A 9,498-nucleotide genomic window follows, 5' to 3' on the forward strand; every position below is an offset into this window, starting at 1 on the left:
AGGCTCAGGCTCACTCCATCTTGAGACACTGTCATCTTAAACAAGTGGCTTCCAAGGTTGCCACATTTGTCTGCATCAAGCCAGTGGACTGGGAAAGGCTTGGTGGATCCCGCATGGAAGATTTTCATGGGTCAGACCTCAAAGAGGCACATATCACTCCTGACCACATTTTATTAGCTAGAACTCAGTGCCTTGGCTACATCAAACCACAAGGGAGGCTGGAAAATGTAGACTAGCTGTGTGCCCAGAAGAGGAAATGGGTTTGGTAAACAGTTTTGCCACAGTGCTCAGAGCATCATTTTAAAATGGGATAGAACTGAATAGAACAGGTCAAAATGCATTTGACCTGGCATATAAGAAGGGTTAGTATAGTTTTGGAAAAGCCTTGTATCAGTCACTTATATATCTGTATACATGCATATATGTACTGAATTGAGGTATAAAACGTATTTCTTACACTGGGTCATGGTCAAAAGTTAAAGCCATTCTATCAAATAAAGATCTCTATAGACAATATCAGAAGAGACAACAAAAGGAGAAAATGAGAGCTCAGGCCCTGAAGGGGGTTTTAAAATCATTGAGAAACCGGGCAAGTGTGACTATGCTTAAATATTCATAAGTGACAGCAACATCACAATACCAGTGGCTGCTGAGCGGACTGGGCTGATCCTGAGAAACATTGACACATGAGTCAGGTTGGACTTAGGTGCCCATTCACCCCCCTGACAGCAGCCCACCCCCGGTCTCCGGGTACCTGACCTGTGCCCATGCATGCCAAGTATGAGGGGATAATTTAGTAGCTCCTAGCAGAACACGCTTGGAAAAACCATCAGAATCAAAAGAAAATGAGACTGTTAAAGTTGGATAAAGGGCTGCTTTCCTCACATTTTAGGGTAAAGACTCTGGTCTCAGGACACTCAAATCATATCACATAAAGAGCCATGCTCTCAATGCTCCACGGTGCTGTGTATGAGTGTGAGTGTGTATATGTGTGTGTGTGTGTACATGGGTCTGCTTGAACACACGTTCATCTGTGTGCTGAGACACAGGAGAGGTAGAATGATAGAAAGATCCAGAAGTACAGAGAATTCTTAGCATGAATGGAGCCAGGTTGATCTATTTCGAAAGGACTTGATATAGGAAACTATTCCAGTGGGCTTTACTAGGGAGAGGCAGGGCAGGGTTCAGAAAAATACAGCAGAGATGATGTTTTGAGTGTAGGGATCCTGTGGTGAGCCATAGACCACACTTCAGAGTTGAAGTCACAAGACCTGTATTTGAGTCCCAAAGAGATAGCTTATTCTTCCCATTATATAGATCAGGAAACTGAGAGTCATAGAGGTTACACCCAAGGTCTTTCAGCTCATAGGTGGAACTGGCACCCAAAGAAGTAGGCTCAGTAATGGGAAAGGACAAGAATCTACCAAGCAGGATTGTCTACGGAGGGGCAGAACACGCTGGGATGGCAGGAAATTCAGATGGCGTCTGAGTGAACCCTGAGAGAGAGGGTAACTGGGGCTCTTGAGCATGGGGACAGAGACAGCTATTGTTACTAGAGTGCCCTGGGCCACTGTCTCACCAGAGGAAAAGGATGAGGCAATAGTGAGATGCAAAGGTGGTGGGCATTCTGGGAAATGCCATCAGCTAGATGCGTCCCATCTCTTCCCTGCTGTACTACCCTCCAAATAAAAAAGAAAGAGCTTAATCATCTGCAAAACAGGCACCCGACTCAGTTTTCCCATATCTATGAACCCAGCCTCTCCCTTTCTCATTCCCTCTCCCACGGCCCACCAGAACAGGGCTGGAGACAGTCACTTCTTAGAAACACTAAAAATGTACATTACATCATTCCTCCCCCACAGCCTTCAATCCCCCACAACAAGCCAAGTAATTTGAGCCCCTCTGCAAGGCCTGCCATAGCCTCCCTTTGAGGTCTGTGTTTTCCCTATTTATCGTACCTGGGAGACTGACAGACATATGTTTTATGATACATTATATATTAGGCTTGGCTAGAGGCTCCATTTCCATTAAAGATGACTAAAGCACTAAGTTATAGCTGCCTGGACCTCTCCTCCCATTTGTCCTCTGAAGCTATTCTCTAAGCTGTATTTCTGTCTTTTAGTATGACATTTGCTCACAAAATGGACAGAGCTGGGCCGTTAAAAACTGAAGACTCTGCTTCTACAACACTTTTTAGAACCCAGCGCTGGAGTCCTCTTCTTGAATTCCTCCAGTTCTCAGTTCTGACAATTGCTCGAAATAGACAAAGCTCCCCAAAGCTGCAAAATCACATCTCTCTTTAAAACACCAGTTAAAACTGAGAAAGATAAATAAAAACAGATCTGCTTTTTCAAAATGGGGTTATGCGAGTTGCTGCTCCCTTCAGGCATTTGTTCTGTAATCTGCATGCAGTTCCTACAGAGTAATTGGTTAAATGCTCACCCTCATTCATAAGACACACACTTGTGGGAATTACTGCTTTTCAACGTTGTTTTTAAATTTAGAATGATGCCTTTAGACCAATTTAGACACTGTGTTATTGCTCAGGTAATTAATAAAACAAGCAAAAGACAGTGCATAAAAGTAGAAGAAACATCAGGAAAAAAACCAACCTTCATTAGCATCATAACCTATGAATTAAGCCTGGTAAGGGGAAAAAATAACTCCATTTATTCTATGCAAGCGTCATTGATTAATTGAAAATACAGGTCAAAGGTTTTTATTTGCATCCAGCAGCTCTGCTTTTCCAAGAAGCTTTGTGTGGGAAGGAGTTCCCAGTGGCACATACACACGCAGAGAACCCATAACACCACAGGAGCCGTTCTGACTATGAAGGATGTTCAGCTTCATGAGTATATTGACAACCAGGCCAGAGAGACCACTGAGTGAAATCATGGACAAACAGACACAGAATAATTTATAGATGTATAAATATGTAAAGAGGAAGAGAAACATATCCCTTAGTGATTTTTTTAACCTGGAAGTTTCCTCCATAGGTGGTTTTCCACGCTCTCATTTCCCACAATTCACTTCTTATGAAGGAAAACATTCCCCACTCCTTCTTGATTCTCCATCCTGAAGGCTAATCCTCAAGTGCCTGTGTGGAGACCCCATCTACACCAGCCTTCACATTCATTGCCACCTGGAGTGACAAACTTCTGGGGCATTGACTGATCATCCTCTCTCTGAATACAGGATGCTCACTTCCTTTGTAAGTCTCCCTTTGAAAGTTGATGAGATATTAGGAAGATATATCAATGGAAGTTGCTCCACCCTTGCCCCACCCAACATGTGGGAACACTACTCTGGATATGAATCTGCTATGTTCTGAGAAAACTTCCAATTTGGGTGTTGTCTGTGGCAAACACAACCACAGAAGGCCATTACTGGGGCAGGCTGTCTGGAAGGAACTTGGCAAATCCTCCTCCCAAAAAGTAACAATAAAACTGGACCAAAACTAGTCAAAAACAACCATTTCTGGAATCTGGAAATTGGTCAAAGGCAAAAAACAAACTGATAAGCACTTATTCAAGAAAAACTATTGAATCTCAGTAAGAACAGGGAGAGTTAACTTTGTTTTTGCCTAAGGCTATTCCATGCCCTAGCCCCCAACTCCAAGGCACAGGCAGTGCTACCAGCGCAGGGCAGGCCTGAGCGCCAGTGGCTCCACTGCTAGAGGAGCTCACATGATTTGGAGTGAGTATGGAAAAACCTATGCCCAGGGGCATTTTTGAAAACAATAGCAATCTTGGCAGCACATAATCAGAGAAGACCAAAATTGAAGGTAGTCTGACATACTGGTTGGGCATACCAGCAGAAAGGTGAAAAGTTTATCAGTGAGATCTGGGGGACAAGACAGCCAGTCAGCCTTGGTAAGCTCCCACATATCCCTGGGGCTCTAAAAGGCTATATGTGTGCACAGGGTTGTGCTTACACTCAGAAGAAACTGGAGAGGGCCTTAGTAGACTACCTGCCCCTGGATGAACGTGAAACCTTGTAAGCACAGAAAATAAAAGCTGTGAAGAACTCATAAACTGCATAAACTTTGAATGTTATTTCCCAAACATACAGATCCATTGACAAAGGGTAAAAGCCTTACTGACTCAAGGTGTTTAAACACAACGTCTGACCAATCTTTCACTAACCACTAAGCTATGCTGACCAAGGAGTGACCCCAGAAAGCCAGGCTTAAAAATAAAATCAAGAATTATTTTTTTAATTTTTGGGGTGGTACCTATTCAAAGAAAATGAAAACACTAATTCAAAAAGACATATGCTGGGGGCCAGCCCTGTGGCCGAGTGGTTAAGTTCGCGTGCTCCGCTACAGGCAGCCCAGTGTTTCATCAGTTCGAATCCTGGGCACGGACATGGCACCGCTCATCAAGCCATGCTGAGGTGGTGTCCCACATGCCACAACTAGAAGGACCCACAACTAAGAATATACAACTATGTACCAGGGGGCTTTGGGGAGAAAAAGAAAAAAAAAACCAAAAGACAAAAAACAAAACAAAACAAAAAAAGACATATGCACCCCTATTTTCATTGCAGCATTATTTACAATAGCCAACATATGCAAACAACCTAAGGGTCCATTGATGGATGAATAGATAAAGAAGATGTAGTTTATATATACAATGGAATACCAATCAGCCACAAAAAAGAATGAGATCTTGCCATTTGCAAGAACATGGATAGACCTTGAGGACATTATGTTAAGTGAAATAAGTCAGACAGAGAAAAACAAATACCATATGATCTCACCTATATGTGGAGTCACAAAATAAAACCCCAAGCTCATAGATACAGAGAATGAATTGGTACTTGCCAGAGGCAAGGGGTAGTGGGTGAGTGGAATAGGTGAAAGGGGTCAAAAGGTGCAAACGTCCAGTTATAAAATAAATAAATCATAAAGATATAATACACAGTGTGGTGACTATAGTTAATAATACTGTAGTGCATATTTGAAAGTTGCTAAGAGTAAATGTTAAAAGTCCTCATCACAAAAAAGAAGAAAGTTTTTTGTAGCTATGTAAGGTGACAGATGTTAACTAGACTTATTGTGGTGATTATTTCACAGTATACACAAATATTGAATTATTACATTGTACACCTGAAACTAATATTTTATTTGTTAGATATACCTAAATAAACAAAATTAGTTTTTAGAAAACTTGACTAGACACATCAGTAGCTGCACACTACTGGAGAGACAGACACTATATAGTTAGTCCAGGCAAGTCACTAAATAAATAAACAAAAAAATCCCCCAAAATAGCAAAAACAAACCCAGGGGAGAGGGGAATCAGAATCCAGAGTCACTGCAATATATTATCAAAAATGTCCAGTTGTCAGCAAAAATTTATGAGAAATGCAAAAAACAAAAGCAAAAACAGGACAGTGTGACTCATACACAAGAAAAAAGGCAGGCAATAGAAACTGTCTCTGAAAGACCCTAGGTGATGGACTTATCAGACAAAGACTTCAAAGCAGATATTATAAATGTGTTCAAAGAATTAAAGGAAACCATATTTAAAGAATTAAAAGAAAATATGACAATAATTATTAATCAAATATAGAATATCAATAAAAAATAAAAATTATTTTAAAAGGGCCATTTTGAAATTCTGGAATTAAAAAGTAAAATAACTGAAATGATAAATTCACTAGAGGAGCTCAGCAACAGATTTAAGCTGGCAGAAGAAAGAATCAGCAAACTTGAAGATAAATCAATAGAAATTGTTCAATCCAAAGAAAAGAAAGAAAACATAATGAAGAACTATAAGCAGAGCCTGAAAGATCCATGAGACACCATTAAATGTGCCAACATACGCATACTTGGAGTCTGAGAAGGAGAAAGGAGGGAGAAAAGGGCAGAAAAAAAATTTGAAGACATAATGGCCAAAAACTTTCCAAAATTGATCAAAAATATTAATCTATACATCCAAGAAGCTCAATGAACTCCAAGCAGAAAAAACACAAAGAAATCCACACTGAGATACATCATAGTCAAAGCATTGAAAAGCAAAGAAAAAGAGGAAATCTTGAAAGTAGTAAGAGAAAAACAATTCATCACATACGACAGGGAGGGGCACTCAATAGTTTTAACAGCTGATTTATCATCATAAATGGTGGAGGCCCAGAAAGCAGTGGGATGATATATTCAAAGTACTGACAGAAAAATTACTGTCCACGAACAAGCCCCTGTTCAGCAAAACTATATTTCAAAGACGAAGGCAAAATAAAGACATTCCCAGACAAACATGACCTGCATTACCAAGAATACCAAAGGAAGTTCTTCAGGCTGAAAGGAAATGGCACTAGACAATAATTCAAATCCACACAAAGAAATAAAGAGCATGAGCAAAGGTAATTATATAAATAAAAGAGTTAGGATAAAGACAGTTTTTCTCTTTTTTTCTCTTAACTTATTTAAAAGACAATTGCATAAAAGAATAATTATAAAACTATATTTTTGGGAACATAATATAGAAAGAATTGATATACGACAATAATATCACAAAGGAGGGGGGATGGAATAGAGCTATATTGGAGCAAAGTTTCTACATTTTGCTGGCATTAAGTTAGCATTATCTGAAATATATTGTTTTTAGTTAAGTGCATACTGTAATATCTCCAGATGAACCACTAAGAAAATCATTCCAAAAAATATAATTAAAAACAAAGGAATTAAAATGGTACACCAGAAAAAAATCATTTAACACCAGGAAGGTAGTAAAGGAGGAAAGGAGAAACAAAAAGACATGAGATAGAAAACAAATAAAAATTAGAAAATATAATACAAATACATCGATACCTACATTAAAAAGAAATGATTTTGCATACTTTGGTAGCACATACACAAAAGTGTCAATGAGACAAGATTAGAATGGCCCTTTTGCAAAGATGATATGCAAAATCATGAAATGTTCCATTTTTTTTGAGCAAAAAGAAGCCAATCCCAAAGGGATTGCTTGTGCAATATATAAGCATAGTGCTTGTTTCCATTTATATAACATTTTCGAAATGACAAAGTTTTTGAAATAGAGGTCAGATTAGTGGTTGCCAAGGGTCAGGGAGGGCGAGGGTGGTGGTGGCGGGGAAGTGGGAGTGGTTATAAAAGGGCAACATGAGGGATCCCTGTGGTGTTGAAGCTGTTCAGCACCCTGACTGTGGTGGTAGATACACTAACATATGCAGGTGATAAAATTGTGTAGGATTTAATAAACTCACTGCCCCAGCCCCGTCCAACACACAAATGAGTACAAATAAAACTAGAGAAATCTGAATAAGAGCTATGGATCTTATCAATGTCAATATCCAAGTTGTAATATTATACTGTAGTTTTGCAAATGTTACCATTGGAGAAAACTAAGCAAGGTGTACACTTTGTACTATTTCTGTACTATTCTTAGACTTACATGGAAATCTACAATTTGTACTATTTCTTAGACTTACATGGAAATCTACAATTATCTCAATTAAAATTTCAAATAAAAAAGTAAAAACATTAAACAGTCAAAAAGCAGACATTGTTAGACTGGATATAAAATAAGATCCAACTATATGCTGTATCCAAGAGACACATTTAGATTCAGAGATACAAATAGGTTGAAAGTAAAAGTATGAGAAAATAGACCATGCAAATAGTAACTATAAGAGAGATAAAGTTGCTATACTAGTAACAGACAAAATAGACTTTATGACAAACAATGTTACTACAAAGAAGGACATTTTATAATTATAAAGCATCATTCCAGTTACAAGATAAATAAGTCTTGGAGATATAATGTACAGCATGGTGACTATTAAAAAAACAAATAATTCTTTAAATTTTAATAAATAAATAAAGTATCATTAATCAGGAAGATATAACAATTATATACATGGCTAACAACAGAACTCCAAAATACATGAAGCAGAAACTGACAGAACTGAAGGGAGAAATAAACAATTCAACAACAATAGTTCAAGACTTCTATAGCCCACTCTCAATAATGGACAGAACAAATAGACATAAAATAGCAAAGATATAGAAGAATTGGACAACACTATCAACCAACTCGACCTAACTGACATTAATAGAACACTCCACACAACAACAGCAGAATATATATTCTTTTCAAGTTCACATGGAACATTCTTGAGGATAGACCATATGCTAGGCTATAAAACAAGACTCAATAAATTTAAAAGGATTAAAATCATACAAAGTATGTCTTCCAATTACAATGAAATTAAATTATAGATCAACAAAAGAAAATTTGAGAAATCAATAAATATTTTGAAATTAAATGACACACTTGTAGATAATCAATGTACCACAGAAGAACTTGCAACAAAATTAAAAAATGTTTTGAACTGAATGAAAATAAAAATAATATATCAAACTTTATGAGATAGATAAAACACTATTTCAGGAGATATTTATAACTTCAAATGTCCATACTTAAAAAAAGAAAGATTTCAAATTAATAACTTAAGCTTCTACCTTAATAAATGAAAAAAAAAAGAGAAAACCAAACCCAAAGCAAGAGGAAGGAAGAAATAACAAAGATCACAATGGAAATCAATGAAATAGAAAACAGAAAATAGAGAAAATCAATGATACCAAAAATTAGTTCTTTGCAATAATCAACAAAGTTGACAAGAATTTAGCTAGACTGACCAAGAAAAAGAAAGAGAAGACACAAATTACCAAATTCAAAAATGAAGGAGGAGATATCATTATTGGCCTTACAGAAATTTAAAGGATTAAATGGCAATACCATGAACAACTGTATGCCAGCACATCCAACAACTTAGATGAAACGGACAAATTCCTAGAAAGACACAAGTTATCTAAACTGACACAAGAAGAAATAAAAAATACGACCAAAGCTGTAACAAGGAAATTGAATTAGTAATTAAAAATCTTTCCACAAAGAAAAGTCCAGGCCAAGATGGCATCATTGATTAATTCAATCAAATATTTAAGGAAGTTAAACCAATCCTTCACAAATTCTTGAAGTGAATAGAGGAGGAGGAAACAATTCCCGACTCATTTTATGAGGCCAGTATTACTCTGATACCAATACCAGACAAAGACATGACATGAAAAGAAAACTACAGACAAATATCCTTCATGAATATAAATGCAAAAAATCCTTATGCAAAATTTAAGTAAGGTAAATCCAGAAACACGTAAACAAATTACACACCATGTGGGCCGGCCCCACAGCCGAGTGGTTAAAGTTTTGCACTCTGCACTTTGGCGGCCTGGGTTCACAGGTTTGGATCCCAGGCGCAGACCTACTCCACTCATCGGCCATGCTGTGGAGGTATCCCACATACAAAGTAGAGGGAGATTGGCACAGACATTAGCTCAGGGCTAATCTTCCTCAAGCAAAAATACAGGAAGATTGACAATGGATGTTAGCTCAGGACAAATCTTCCTCACAAAGAAAAAAAACTTCCCAACAAAGAAAAGCCCAGGACCAGAGGGCTTCACTGGTGAATTCT

General features: G+C 37.8%; 1 pseudogene; it reads left to right on the forward strand.

The window, feature by feature from the left end:
* Positions 1-6,839: 6,839 nt before the first annotated feature.
* On the forward strand, positions 6,840-6,938 carry LOC124246228 (uncharacterized; annotated as a pseudogene).
* Positions 6,939-9,498: the final 2,560 nt, after the last annotated feature.

This window comes from Equus quagga, chromosome 10, assembly GCF_021613505.1.
Source record: "Equus quagga isolate Etosha38 chromosome 10, UCLA_HA_Equagga_1.0, whole genome shotgun sequence".
NCBI lineage: Eukaryota > Metazoa > Chordata > Mammalia > Perissodactyla > Equidae > Equus > Equus quagga.